The sequence below is a fragment of the Phalacrocorax aristotelis genome, chromosome 1, assembly GCF_949628215.1.
Source record: "Phalacrocorax aristotelis chromosome 1, bGulAri2.1, whole genome shotgun sequence".
In the NCBI taxonomy this organism is placed as follows: domain Eukaryota; kingdom Metazoa; phylum Chordata; class Aves; order Suliformes; family Phalacrocoracidae; genus Phalacrocorax; species Phalacrocorax aristotelis.
Window position 1 is genome coordinate 103,058,790 of NC_134276.1, and position 15,966 is coordinate 103,074,755.

The window sequence follows — 15,966 nt, forward strand, 5'->3', positions numbered from 1 at the left end:
GAGACTGCCATGTGTTGGTATAAAAGACAGGGTAACACCCTCCCCTACGGCTGCATGCTGAACGCTTGCAAAACAGCCGCTCCTCTGGCTCTGCTTCTGGCATCTCCCATGTCCTTTGCTTACTCTGATGCTCTGGCTGCAGCTATACAGGCACCTCCTTATTATAACCCTGGTGTCTCGTCTGCTATAGGTCTCCTTTAGTGATCCAGAGAGGGATATGGGAAGGGAAATGTTTACCTGGTGTGTAAGTGTGATAGTGAGCTCAGCACATCATGCATATTCACACACGGGTCACTGTTGCCACAAGGACGAGAGGTTTATCTTTGCACTGTCTGTCCTGCGTGTAAAAAATGACTCTCTCATCCACTTCAGGGGCTGGGGACTGAGGTACTACAAGGGCAGATAAACAACTCACCCCAAATCTGTGGCATGTGATCCCAGTCTTCCCAAAGCCTAAAAAGTGCCTGGGTTCCCAGCCATCTTTGCTGTGGCTCTGCTTCCATGATGGAGACATTGGAGGAGGTCATAACGGTCGCAAACAACAGAGCGCTTGTCAGCTGCACTTTAAGAGACCCTTGGCAAGGCCACAGCGTGTCCATGTTTCCCCTCTAAGCCCCTTTCTCCTATCCCAGCTGTAACTCCTGTTAGTAGCACTTACCAATGAAGAAGAGGGACTTTATGGTGGAACAGCTTGGGGACTTGGTAATACTAAATAATTACTTCAATGCAACAAGTCCTTATTTAAAAATTTACTTTATGATATATACCCAGATATCTGGGGTTGTTCCAGCAGTAATTAAACCAAAATAATAAGGGGGAGCTAAGAAGAGCAATCTAAGTCATACAGAAATTGGATAGGAGTGTGGGGACTGATGGCTCTTCTGTCCTCCAGTGTAAGGTGGGTGCTGGGACAGGGATGGTTGCAGCATGGTTACCCTGTTCTAGGGGCACATGGCCACGCCAGGAGACGGGGAGGTAAAATAAGAGAAGTTTTATCATCTTGAAAGCAGGGAGCTTTATTTCATCCCCTGTTTGGCAGTCTTGCTTGGGTCTTGTCAGCCTACTGCTGGCAACACAGTTCCTGGCCAGAATGCTTGAGAATATGCTGGAGTGGGAGAGCTTTTAGTTGTTTTTAATTTTTTTAAATTGATTTTCATTCTGAGTAAAAGGTAGGATGATATGTGAGGGCACTGCTGCTGGTCTCCAGATTGAGCTGGAGATGAGAAGTTCCCCACAGAAACCAAGTACTTCAAAGGAGTAAATTTGGAAGAATGTTACTAATGCTCCTAAGTAGGGAGTGCTGTGAACAGAGGAAAATGTGACACAAATATTGCATGGAAGGAAAAAAATACATAATATTGCAGTTATACAGCTAACAGAAAGAAAAGGTCGTGGTTCTAAAATTTTAAGTAGCGTTGAGAAGGGACCAGCCCTGTATAAGTAATGCTTCCCAAAACTTCTGGGACTGTGCTCTGAACAGAGTAGGCCTTGTTGCATCTGCACTTAGAAACATCAGCTCAAATTAAGTGTCAGAATAACTCTGTCCCCAGGCAGAACTTTTCCCACAAATTGAACACAAAACTGCATTTCTGCAGTTGCAGTGAGCAGAGAGTGTCTGGTGAATCAAGCTCAGCTAGCCTGGGTTTGCTCTTTGTGGTTAGGTGCAAGGGGTTATGCGAGTCCTAGAGCTTCTGACTTTCCCTGGTTGGGCTTCCTGTGACATCAGCTGTGTTAGGTTTTAAAGCATGACTTAAACTATAAACCATTTGTTTCTAGAAAACATCCAGCAGCTTTCTAGAAGGCCTGTAGATGCACAGCAACCACCTGTGGTTTTATTTGCGTATATCCTCTGCTTGCTGTTCAGAGAGGCCATTGCATTGTACAGCACCTCGTGAAGCGTAGTACTGGTCCATGCCTGTGCTTGGAGGTACTGCTTAGGTCCTGGTAAAAGCTCTGCAATGGGAAGCCCTTTAGGCATGCAATAAATCTGCCCAAAGCAAGCTCGTTGCCGCAGTGGGAGAGTGCAAGGATTGGAGCGTGGAGGTTACTGTCCTGGCCCCAGGGTTGTCCTTGCCTTGGAGGGGTGTGAACAGTAACCAGCCATGAAGCCACTGCTTTGAACCTGCCCTTACCGATGCTGTTACAGCCTCTCATTTCTCTGTTCTGCCACCTACCTCAGGAGTGGGTGGGGGCACAGTGGGGAGGAGGAATCTGATTCTGTCTTTCCCAAAAATACCCTTTTGCATCCACCTAAACTACAAGCCGCTCCTGAAGAAGAGAGCAAGAACTGGCTCCTTGTGTCCGCAGACAGCTGGATCCTCCGCTTTTCTCTGTGAAAATAATAGTAATAATAATCACACTAGAAGAGATCTGAGCTGGCACATTTTATGTTGCAGCAAGGACCAGCTAACTATTTGCACACCAAGGATGAGGAAGGTCATTGGCCTGGCCTGCGATAACTTGATAAACCACAACTCGCCATGTGCCATATTTCCTCCAGAAATATGCAGGGATTGCTTCTTTTGGGCAATAGGATTCTGGTCTATGGTGTTGTAACACAATCCACAGAAGTAACATGAAGTAGAGAGCTTATGCCAGTAGGGAAAGATGAGACCTACTGAGAAGAACAGATCAGCAAGTTAATGCAGTTGCGTAATACAGAATTACATAAACCTCAAGGCCTGATTTGGTGTTCTCCTGAGGTGCTGGGCTGCACAAATTCTCACTGCAGGTTCAGTGGCATCAGCTTTGTGATCTTGCTGTGTTACAGACTAGGTCGTTTACACTCAAAAAGGAAGGTTTAAGTTGTATGTTGCTGAGGCAGTCCAGGATGTAGCTGGAAGTGTCATGTACTCTTTGCAAGACATGTTTTGCTTTTACGAGCTTCATTCATGGTCTCAGCATCTTCACCTTTCTCCTGGAGAGCCAGTCGTGAGCTTAAGTTTTGCAGTTTCCTAGCCCTTTCTTTGCCACAAAAGATAAAATGCTTTGATTGAAACATCCCCTGTCTGATACACAGCATGTCAAAGATTAATGAGCAAAACAGGCATTAAACTGAGACGGGGGCTAATAAAACAAAATATTGCTAGCCTAGTTAGGAAAAGATATGAGTCTGAAATGCATTTGCTCAAAAATAGAACAATAGATTAAAAATTTTTTTAAATTTTTTTTAAGAAGAGACACTCTGGGGGAGGACAGCTTTAGGGCTAATGTAGCTGACCATTTTCTGCGATTGGTTTCCTTCTCCCTGTGAATAGGTTGGAAATGAAAGACAATTCTGTCGGAGGTGTTCAGATCACACTGGCAACAATCAGCACATGTTCTGAATGAATAAAATAAGGACATTCTTGCCAAGTAGTTTCACAAATGCTCAAATATAGTCAAACAAAGACTTAATCTGGGCTCAAAGACACGTATCTCAGCAGATGTGTGTAAACTAAATCAAATCCCCTGGGAACAGTACTTAGGAGTTATTCTTAGGCGTTGGAAGGACAAGGATGGTCCATCTGTGAATTTATTACACGAGATGAGGAGCATCATATGAAAGTCATTGCTGGAGTGGAGGACAGCATGGTTGATTTTTCAGGAAGTTTAGAGGTCATTCCTAAAATCTCTGTTTAATTAAAATAGAATCCCTTAGAATCAGAATAGAATATAACATGTGAAGACTCTCATTTACTGAGGTGTGGCCAGTTAATAGGAAGGCAGGTAATTTTGCTACTGGGCTCAGTGGGGCCAGGATTTTGTGGAGTGATTGGAGTGATATAGAAGTTTTTACTGACTCCTGACATTTCCTCACTTGTCAGAATAAATCTCTTGAACTGGCAGGAGCATAAATATTTTAGGTATTTATGATTTAAAATAGTATGCAAGGATTCTGGTGCAAAGGTACCAGTTCTGTGGCACCTTATGACAGTTACCATTAAGAAAGCCAAACTGAAAGAGTGAGTTCCTAGAAATCATAATACAGCCCTTCAGCTTAAACCTCTAGAAGAACATATCTCCACAAGGCCTTAGCTTCTCTCTCTCCATAGCTGAGGTTACTGAAATAGATGGGCTCTGCCACATGCAGAATTCAAAGCTGTAGGACTGATATGGTGAGAAGCAGATATGAAAGCTGAGAGGCCCTTATATGTTCCTAGTAGCTCCAATATAAATGATGCAGTGGATTGCAGCTGGGTCAGCATGGCCCGGACAGAACATACTGTCCTTCAAAGAGGAATGCCCAATCCACGAAAGGTCATATAGACCAAATCCAACACTTTAATTTTAATATGGGTGCTCAGCCGTTGGCAGGTGCAAATTTGAAGGCATTGGAGACACTCCTGTGGAAATTTATCTTGTACTGCAAACAATCCTTCCCTCCAGCCTGCAAGCAAACAAGCTTCCTCCTCCAAAACAATTTCTGCATTAGTATCTTGTGGATAGTGTGGCAGCTTGATTTTGAAAAAGAGAGATTAAAGGAGGATGGATTTCAGTCTTGCTATGGGAAACAGCAGTTTTGAACAGGTTTTTGTGTTACCCGGTTGGAACAATTCTTGTGCTCTGCAATGGCCTGAGCACTGAATGGTGCAGACCTCTCAGATTCTATGGGTGATTTTTTCTTTTTCCATGCAAAGTGTCAAACATGAAAACAGAATAAGAAAATACCTGGAACAGCAAGCTGTAGCAGTTAGAAATCCTCTAAGACCTGAAGTGTGGCGATGGGCACAACGAGCTGCACTTGAAATGTTTTTACACAAATGTGCACAGCAAAGGAACAAGCAAAAGTTGCTGGAAGCCTTGGCCAGTCCCAGAGATATGACATCATTGGCATAAGTGAAACCTGGTGGGATGAGTCCTGTGACTGGTGTGCCATGATGAATAGCTACAAGCTCTTCAGGAAGGATAGGCAGGGCAGGTGAGGCAGGGGGACGGCACTGTATGTGGTGGAGGAGCCAGAATGCATGGAGCTTGCAGTTGGTGATGGCACAGCTGAGAGCCACTGGGTAAGGATTAAGGGACAGACAAATAAAGCAGATGTTGTTGCGGGAGTCTACTATAGGCCACCCAGCCATGAGAATGACACCAATGAGTTATTATTTAAGGAACTAAGGGATGCTTCTAAGTCATCCAGCCTTGTCCTTATGGAGGACATCAACTTGCCAGATGTCAACTGGGAATACCACACAGCTGGGACAAACAGGTGCAGAAGGTTCCTAAACCATCTGGATGACAACTTCTTGGTACAGGTACTAAGGGAAATGACCAGGAAAGGTGTCTTCCTTGATTTGTTGCTTATTAACACAGAGGGTCTTGTGGGTGAAGTGGTGATTGGTGGCCACCTTGGCCACAGTAACCATGAAGCAGTCAAGTTTAAAATCTATTATGACACGAGGAAAACTGCCAGCAAGACCTCAGCTCTGGGTATGAGGAGAGCAGACTTCAGGTTGCTCAGGGAACTACTTAGTAAGGTCCCCTGGGAAAAAGCTTTCAAAGGTCCTGGGGTCCATCAGTGCTGGTCACTTTCTAAGTACCACCTCCTAAGAGCACAGGAGCAGGCAATTCCAAAATGTAGGAAGTCAAGCAGATAAGGCAAAAGGCCAGCTTGGCTGACCAGAGATATTCTTCCAGAAATAATAAGAAAAAAGAAAGTATATGGCCAGTGGAAGCAAGGTCAGGCAACATGGGAGGGCTATAGGGATGCTGTTCATCACTGTAGGGGGGAAATATATGCAGCCAAAGCTCAATTAGAGTTGAAGCTGGCCAGTGAGGGAAAATAAGAAAGGCTTTTTAAAATACATTAGTGGCAAAAGGCAGGCCAGAAATAACATTAGCCTGATGCTTGATGAGAATGGTCACCTCACAAATAGGGACATAGACAAGGCAGAGACATTTAATGCTTTCTTCGCCTCAGTCTTCAACACCAATGATGGGCTCAGGGACCCATAAAGCCCTGGGTTAGAAAACCATGACTGTGGGAATGATAAATTCTCAATCAGTTCTGAACTAGTGCAGGACTTCCTGCTCCAGCTAGATCTCTAGAAGTCGATAGGGCCTGATGGGATTCATCAAGGGTACTTAAAAAGCTGGCTGATGTCATAGCATAACCTCTCGTAATGATTTTTCAATGCCATTAGGAATCAGGACAGGTCCCTTGACTGGAAGATGGCAAATGTCATCCCACTCTTCAAGAAGGGCAACAGGAATGACTCCAGTAACTACAGGCCTATCAGTGTCACTTCTGTGCCTCGCAAAATTACAGAGAAGATTATTCTGGGAGTTATTGAAAAACACCTGAAAGACAATGCAGGCAGTGGTCCCAGCCAGCACGGATTCACGGGGGGAAACTCCTGCTTAACAAATTTAATTTCCTTCTGTGACAAGGTTACCCACCTAGTTGTCCAAGGGAAGCCAGTCAATGTAATCTTTTCTGATTCAGTAAAGCTTTTGATACTGTCTCTCACAGTATCCTCCTGGACAAAATGTCCAGCATACAGCTGGGTAAACACATAATGCAGTGGGTGAGCAACTGGCTGATGGGTTGGGCTCAAAGGGATATAGTAAATGGGGTTACATCAGGCTGGTGGCCAGTCACTTGCGGGGCTCTGCAGGGATCCATATTGGGGCCAGTACTCTTTAATCTCTTCATAAATGACTTGGATGCAGGACTGGAAGGAATACTAATTATGTTTGCTGACAACACAAAAATGGGAGGAGCTGTTGACAGTCTTGAGGGCAGAGAGGCCCTGCAGAGAGATCTGGACAGACTGGAGAGCTGGGCAGTCACCAACCATGTGAAGTTTAACAAGGGAAAGTGCCAGATTTTGCACCTGGGACACAGCAACCCTGGGTACAGACAGACTGGGGAATGAGAGGCTGGAGAGCAGCTCTGCAGAGAGGGACCTGGGGGTTCTGGTCAATGGCAAGTTGAACACGACCCGACAGTGTGCCCGGGCAGCCGAGGGGCCCAGCCGTGTCCTGGGGTGCATCAAGCCCTGCATTGCAGCTGGTCGAGGGAGGTGATTATCCAGCTCTGCTCTGCGCTGGTGCGGCCTCACCTCAGATACTGTGTGCAGTTTTGGGTACCACAGTATATTAAGGATACAAAGGTACTACAGAGCGTCCAGAGGAGGGCCACAAAGTTGGTGAAGGGTTTAGAGGAGAAACCGTACGAGGAGCAGCTGAAGTCACTTGGTTTGTCCAGCCTGGAGGAGGCTGAGGGCAGACCTCATCGCGGCCTGCAGCTTCCTCCCAAGGGGAGGAGGAGGGGCAGGTGCTGATCTCTTCTCTCTGGTGACCAACGTCAGGACCCGAGGGAATGGCAGGAAGATGTGCCAGGGGAGGGTTAGGTTGGATAATAGGAAAAGTTTCTTCACCCAGAGGGTGGTGGAGCACTGGAACAGGCTCCCCAGGGAGGCAGTCACGGCACCAAACCTGACGATATTCAAGAAGTACTTGGACAACACCCTCAGACACATGGTGTGAATTTCGGGGTTGTCCTGTGCAGGGACAGGAGTTGGACTTGATAATCCTTGCAGGTCCCTTCCAACTCAGGACATTCTATGATTCTAAGCTTTTTTTAGAAACATCTGAAAATAAATAATTTGAAATAGTGCTTCCTTCTGTATATACAAACCATGAGTACCTGGGAGAATGAACAAACGATGAAATGCTTTACATATGTCAGAGGAGTTCTGCACAGCATGTAGATGTGAAATATAACATAATTTTAATTAGATTGCAAAGGGAAAGTGAAAATGCTGTTGTTGCTATAATGCCAGGGTGTTCCCTTTGGAGGCTAAATCAGTGCTAAGAGTTTAGGCAGAGATTTGGTAAAAGAAATGAAAACAGAAGATCCATCCTAAGCAAACCAGGCAGACAACCATTGCCACCCACAGATAGTGGCAACTGAATTATGGTTTGCTAATCAAAAGAACTTAGCAAGGCTGGAGTGAAACTCAGAGTGTGAATGGTTTGAATAAAAACTGTTTGAAAGGGAGCAATATGAGGTCAGAAGGCATTTAGTTTGTGAAAGGCAGACCCACAGAAAGCTTTGCATGTTGCAAAAACATGTTGCAAACAGCTGTAATCTGAACTGCCTGCACTGGGCTGGAAGCATCAGCCCAGCACACACAACATGAGCAACAGCTCTGAAAGCACAGGTGGATTCTCCACTGGAAGTGTGAATGACATGACTACTGAGGATGAGGGAGCCACTTGTCTGAGAGCAAACAGGGTTGTGACTCACATAAAATCAGGCTTTGGTGCCCAGGCACTCATCAGCGTGAGTGAGTGAAGTTCAGCCTATGCTGGTGAGCTCATCCTCACAAAGGCGCAGAAACTGATGTTCAGCCATGACACCATATAACCCTTAATGGTGCTTACTCTGAACAGAAGATCGTTCCCTAGTTAGGCAGAAAAGAAGTACTAAAACCAATTTAACCAGTAGTTAGCTGTCACCTACAAATTACTGGGATAATTTTTGAAAGACCCATTCATCTGTGTATTTGCTTCTAGGAAATGTCTTCATGGACTATTTCAAATTATTCAGTTTCAGTCCTCAAAATATATACTGTGTAATTTCATGCTTCTTCACTCCTTATTGCTAAAAAGCAGTGATTTCCAGAAAATCAAACTTTTGCATGGATTCATTCAGCCTGATGCTTCTTTGTTATATGTGGAATATGAATCTGAAAGAAAGCAGTGGTGGATATTAAAAATTGAAACGTGGTGAGAAGGAAGCACGGTCTGCCAGCATACCGTGTTTAAGATCTGATCCTCAGAAGTGTTCAGCATTTTCAACTCCTGCTGTCCTTGGATCTGTAGGATGCAAAGTTCCAGCTGGATCTCAGCTAGTTTCTGTGCTGCAGCTACGTTTCTGTCCGTGCTGAGATTTTAGACTATGAGTATTTTTTTCTTTCCCCAACAAAACTTCTGAGTAGACAGAACTGTTTTTCCCCATTCTTTCTCTTCACTGGAGTTTAAGGTTAGGTGGAGAAAAGGTTGAAGGTGATCTCTTCCATGTTCAAAAACAGTGCTGAATTTAATTGCCAAAGTTCATCCTTCCCTCACCATCTGGAAGCTCTAGCATCACTGCAACATGTGGACTGGTGTCAGGAAAATACTAGCAACCTTTACAATAATGTTTGACTTCTCCTTCCAATGCACACCTCTGCTTAGCTTTTGTGCAACAATTATGAGTGGATGACTTTAAGGGTTTGTAAACATTTTAAAAGTTTTAATTATTTGTAAATATTCATAGCCATATTGTTGAGGGAATAACGCCATCTTACACCACTTGAGGATTTACCCTCAAAGAGACTTCTAAATGACACTTTGCAGTAATCATGCAAAGAACACCATCAAAATTTGCAACAAAACTTTCAACAGTGTTTAATCATAGAATCATAGGATCATTTAGATTGGAAAAGATCCTTAAGATCATCAAGTCCAATCATAAACCAAACACTGCAAAGTCCACCACTAAACCATGTCCCTTAGAGAAAAGCCTAGATACCTTTTTTTCTCAGAAGGTGTTTGTTAATGGTGAAAGTGAGGCAGGGTTTTCAATTAATCTGTTAATATGTCTAGCTTGCTTTCTTCATCACGAGGTCTCTCTGCAGTTCTGTCATGAGCACAACTGACAACTGTGGGTACCTGCCATTCTCACCAAAGTGTCCATAGGCTAGAGACCAGTCTCAGTAGAAGGTGGGCAGTCTGTGCCACCTGAAGACTTGGGCACCTATTGCTCCCATAGGCTCCCAAACTTACAGTCTTAGATGATCAGGGTGCTGCCTAACCTTGGAGCTGTCTAAATGTCTGCTTAGAAGTGTGCCTAGCACTGCTCTGATCTGGATGATGCTGTCCTCAGATCTCTTGTGCTCACCCTGACATGTTGAGCTGAGGCTCATGAATCCATCATTCAATACCAGTCTTGCTTCCTAGCCATGGTTCACCCGGCTTCCTCAGAGCATAGCTACCATTTTCCTTGCAGATGTTGTTTTCCTAGTAGCCAGCAATTTGGTTTAACTTCCACTTGTTCTCAAAGAAGTTTGAACCTGAGTCTTCCACCACTGTGATGAATGCCCTCAGGACCATACTGTTAAAGCCTTCCAAGACTGGGGCTAAACATTTGAAAGGAAAAGGGAACGTTAATGTATTTTTTTAAAGAGGAGGCTGGCAGCAGTTTAAATGTGTATTCTGGTAGAAGCAAATATCTGAATCCCTGTTTCTTTTTCTGACAAGTGCTCAATGCATGAACATCACGGATACGGCCTACTCAAATCACAGGAATCCAGTAACTTGGGGTCCCAGGTGAATAGCATCTACTGCACCTTCTAAAATACCAGACTTAGGCATTCTGGGGTGGGAAACATAATACAAACTATTAAGTAGAGCAGGGAGAGGTATCCCAGTATGTCTGCCCCGAGTGCTGTAACTACATTGAGAAAGCCCTTATCTCCCCCCACCAATGTGTAAATGGCATGTGTTGTGCAGAGCAGGCTACCATCTGCTATGCTGAGTGCAAAGAAGACACTGCAGGAGGTGGCAGCACCCAGTGGCTTGAGTTTGCACTCAGCGGCTAGAAGAGGTGCATCCCCATCCCTTTCACTTGCAGAGGTAATCGTCTTGGGATGTCCTGGGTTGGGAGGGAGTGTTCTGGATAAGGGACCATCGCTGCCGTCCTTGGCTTTATCTGTGGGTGGGCTGCAATTCAGGGCAGCTTTAATTCTAGGAGGTGGAGTTGTCCTCCCTGCACACTGACAGTGGGTACTACTCAACAGGAGAGAGGCAGGGCTAATGTCCCAGGTTTTCCCTTAGTATGTCCTACTCACTGACTTTAGAGCTGTGAATGGGATTTCTAGTCACAATTCTGTCCATAACATGTTTAAAACTGTTTAGATGCTTGACTGCTTATTGACATGGTTAGGTGCATGCTTATTGACAACCTACTTAATTGCATCTTCAGTGCAGGAGTGGCAGCATTTACCTTAAATGTCTGTTATGCTGGTGAATTACCAACGGTCACAATTCCTTTTCTTTATATATCCTGCCTAGCTATGGAGAAGAGGAATTTAGCTTAGTGTCTCTTAATCATTTTAGACTGCTGTCTTCAATAATTTAGCAGCAGAAAGAAGCAAAAATTAGCAACATACTTGATTCTGTCTGCTCCCAGCTGTAATTCTTCAGAGTAATTTTTAAACTGAGAAATTGTAGGAAAAGAGTAGGAGAAGCTAAGGCTGTGGGAATAGTAACTTTGTATTGAAAGAAGTATTTTTATTTTGAATAAAATTTTTCAGATCATTGTCAAAGAAAGAATCAAAATTGTCAGCAGTATTTAACTCAGATGCCCATGACTGGGACAGAAGTTTTGCTGCCATGCATAAAGGAAGACTAAACTTTTCTCAAAGGCAGAGGCTTGGGAGCCAGCTCTGTCTGCAGCCAAGCTGCAGGGACCAAGCTACACGCAGTGCAGCACCATTTTTCTCACAGGAGGGGCTGTACCAGTTGCATATCGACTGATGCTCTTGACCAAGCCCAGATGCACTCAGAGCACACTGAGATGGGCAGTGCCGGGACCTGTTTCCTGGGATGCTCGTCCCATGCCTTTAGGACTAGCACTCTCTTATTACATTGCCAGTTTTATTACTGCTTTGAAATTCTCATTGTTGAAGACAAAATTATTTCCTGTCAAAGGGATTCCTGCCTGTGGTCCCAGGGCCATCTTCAAGGGATGAACAGAAAGTGGTGTGTCATGGCAGAGATCATCAGGGGGGTTGATAAGTCTGATCACTTTGTTTTCTTGATAGATGGAAAGATACCTGGGCCTGATCCTGCAAATTCTTGTGATACTGAAACTGCAGGATCAGGCCCTTTCACATCCTCTCCAAAGAGGTGGGGAGGATCACTGTGCTCATGATAAAGACTTACTGCCCAGCCCTAGCAGGGATTTCTGTGTCATCTTGTACATGCACCTGCTATATGGCGAGTTGGCCTGAAGAAAGTGGAGCTAGCTATTGCTATTAGTAGGGTGCTTAGAATCCCACCTGATTTGGTGAAGATTACTCTCTTGCAGAGCAGCACAGATAATTTATTTTTAATAAAAAAAGGTTTTAAGGTGATTATCTTTAGTGGCTCTCCCAGAGCCTCACTGCTTTTCCCTGCTATGGATCTTTCAGCCTGACTTTCCCCGTGCAAAGAGGCCACTCACTACAACGCTTTGCCGGCTTCAATTTACAGCTCACGGAGCCAGCAGACCTTTTCCCAGCCTTCCCGATGCGCTGGGCGTCCTGCGGTGCCGCGACTGGCGCACGTCGTCGACATCTGAAGCCCCGCACTGGAGCGCGGGGCTGCTGCTGGCTGCAGCCCGGCCAGAAGGCTGCGAGGGGCCGAACGTAAACAGAGGCAGCTGGTCACACAGCATGGTGTGGCGGGCCCACGAAACGTGGCAGATGCAGCTTCAGCTGTTATTGGGTACAGAGCATCAGCCTCCAAGCCTGGGTCACATGAAGGACCCGCTTTCACTGTGACAGTATGGTGTCAAACTGCCATTCTTCTTATGAAGTCTGCCACATCTCTGGAGCAGCAAAGCCCCAGCCTCTGGTTCACAGGCCAGGGGACAAAAAGATCACGTATATCAAGGATTATGCATTTACCCTAAGCTCTGCAGTTACGGGAGAGTTCTGCTTTTGGAGTTTAAGACTTCACTCAAAGCTCTTTAAAAAAAACCAAAAGATAATTCCACTACAGAGTTAGTGCATATGAAGTGTGGCTTATTATTGCTGATATAAGCTCTGTGATGGAGCAGAAAAGAAATCAGAGTGAACTAATATGGTCTACGTCTGGCACTCTTTTAGTACATCAGTTTATTAATTTCTTTTAAAAAATTATATCCTGTAAGGTGATCAAAATATTTTAGAGAGAGCTGTTAGCGTCCTGGAAAACCTGACAGAATTTCAAGCAGTGGAGTGATGCTAATAATCAGTGGCACCCCACTCAGTTCTGCACGGCCTGTTACAGAGACTCTTCATGGTGTTAAATTCCTTTCTCGCATTGCAGTTGCCTGCAGAAGCCAAAGTGAGCTAAAACTCTTTGTGGCTATCAATGTAACATGGCAAAATTCAGATTTGTTATGACATAATATTTACAGTTTTGTGACATGTGGGTTATATAGATTACTCATACAGATTTTTTTAATTGCTTATTGCTGTACCTAAGCACCATGCTGCAGAGAGTTAAACATTTTAGGAAAGCCTTGGAATTATAAAACCAGTTTTTTACTTCACCATTTTAAAACTTTTTCCTGTAGAGGCTAATAAAGAGGCTTTAAAAACATCCCAGTAGAGTCCTTTTGACCATTTGCACCAGAGGATGTTCTACAGTAAGTACGCTCTTCAGGCACAAAATGATACATCTATTCCTATCCTTAAAAAAAAAAAAAAAAGGTTTCTAAAAATGAAATTTCTTTCTTTTCCTTTGTCAGGGTAATCTTTAACTGAGTAAACAAAACCACAAAAGGAAAATCAAGAGAAATCCTAGGCAAGGCATCAAGAAAAAGCATTGTGATGGGCGAGCTTTAGGTCTGCAACTTAAAAGGCAATTTCTTTAGATCTTTTGCATTCAAGGGACTGCAGTTCTATTTACCGAGGGATCAGTGGTGGGCATTTGTGAATCAGTATGAATTGAAGCCTGAAGCAGCATTGCTTCATTGCTGGTATGGGTGTCTATAGAAACAGATGTAAAAAGAAAAGGGAAAAAAAAAAGGATAATATAGTATGATGTTCAAAGACTATCCAGCAAGAGATGTTCTCGTTCGGCCCTGACCTTTTCTGAAAACCTGGGCTTGCGTGAGCTAGGGAAGCTTGTGCTGTGACTGTACAACTGGGGTCTGTCAGAGGGATTACTTCTTAATCCTGGGTGCACAAAATGAAGCACTGAAATTGTTTATATTTTGATGCCTAAATTAAAGCTGTATGATTCTTCAAGGTGCAGGGGGCACTTATGAAACAATCCATTTTACCTTAGCACATGTGGAAATCTGGCTAGTGATTGAGATCACCAGCATAGTTCATTCTTACTTAACTACTGTGTTTAAAGCTACCGCATCAACCGGAGTCACGGCTTAAGAGCATCACCCTCCTCTGCAGATAATATCCTTGACTGTTATTGTTTTCCTCCCTGATTATTATCTAAGAGAACTGGGGGTTTTGTTAGTAAGACAAGCCAGCAGAATTGAGTTTTAGAATTTGTCTGCACTTCTCCACTGCAAAAGAAAAAGACAAGAAGTAAAACTTGTGAGAAAGCCCAGGCGCCATTTCTAAAAGCCCTTGCAATTTTGCCTTGCTGTACTCCCACCCCAAGCTGGTTGCATAGACTGCTTGATGCAGTCTTGGAAAAAGACCTGCTCTGCCAGACATGGATTTGTCCTGTCTTAAGGCAGGGGCTTGAGACACATGGGGTGTTCACGCTCTGGTGATGCCCAGTTCTTCCACTGACTCTCAAGGACAACTGCAGTCAGTGTAGATGCTGAACCTTCAAGAGGCTCAAGTAAGGCAAGATGCCCCCATCTCTAGGTCTGCCAGCCCCGCTGAAGATCATTGGCTGACAATACTTTTTTTGCCCTGAATCCTTCACTGCATTTTGCATACAGGGACCTGCCTGGCTTGTAATGTCCTGGGTGGCTTTTACCAAAGGGTTTAATTTAGGTTGGAAGGGTTTCAGGATGCCTCTGGTCCAACCCCTGCCCCAAGCAGGGCTAGCTCTGGGATCAGACTGGGCTCTGCTCAGGCCTTTGCTCAGGTAGGTGTTGAAAACCAAAGATGGACCCTGTACAACCTCAATGGCTTAACCCAGCAAAAGATGGCCAAGAGCAGGAGGGAAGGAGTGGTGGTGGGTGTATGGAGTGCCCTGAAGTCTGCAGGGCAGCACCTGGAAGCCATCTGCGGTAGGGAACAGAGACTGGGGAAAAGGAGTCTGAAGGAGAAAATTGTATTGCAGGGTATGCTGCCATGGGAAGATTATTCCTGAAAGAGCAATTGTCTCACCATTGCCTTAATGTTTGTTTTGTGCGAGAATTCCCTTGTTTCCAAGCTGCAGGGTCTCTGTGGAGTATCCTGGACCAGGATCCAGGGAAAACCCTGAGCCCAGGCACGGCGGGGGCTGGTGGAAAGAAATTGATCCCGATGGGTGGAGGGGGCGTTGCCAGATCATTATGAGGTGGTCCCAGTTTCAGTGCATTCAGTATGGATCTCAACGCCTGACACTGTGCTGCAACGGAGTGTCAGATGGCAGTTTATTAATGTTTAAATCAGGGTTTCACATCGTCAGAATACACACCCTTGCATTTATAGATGTAGCTCAGAAATAGCCTGTTTTTTACAATATCTGTGTATTCTTTAAAAAAATAAACCTCAGAATACATTCACAGTATATCTGGAAATATCTTACCAAGTGGTACAAGAAAACTCTTTTACAGCTAATGACACTAATGTGCTGTCCACAGAAAAAATTAATGAATTTTGCCCTGGTTTTCTTTTTGACATTATTTACCCTTGTAATTTATCTGCTTTTTAAAGACTATCGTAATTTTCTATTTTAATTTATCTGCTTTTTTAAGACTATTGTAATTTACTATCTGCTCTTTCAAGACCACCACTCATCAGGACAGGGAACTGTTCTGCAATGTGTGGACAGCCTGCATATTTAAGAGGACTGAGGAAACCAGGAATTTCCCACTTAAACTGCCGGATCCTCCAAGATTAAAGACTGTATCCGTTTTGTATTTGCTCAGAACAAAATGCCCAGCGGCACCAGTTTATGCACAAACGTTGGAGATGTCAAAAACATAGTAGGTCAATTTGTCCACTCCCTTGCACAGCCTCATCCCTCTGGAATATCTTTTTCTTCGTGCTTTGTCCTGTCTAGTCCTAGCAAGTGATGGGACTTCTGCTGTGGGATTTACGCTGTAGATTAATGAGCTGCAAA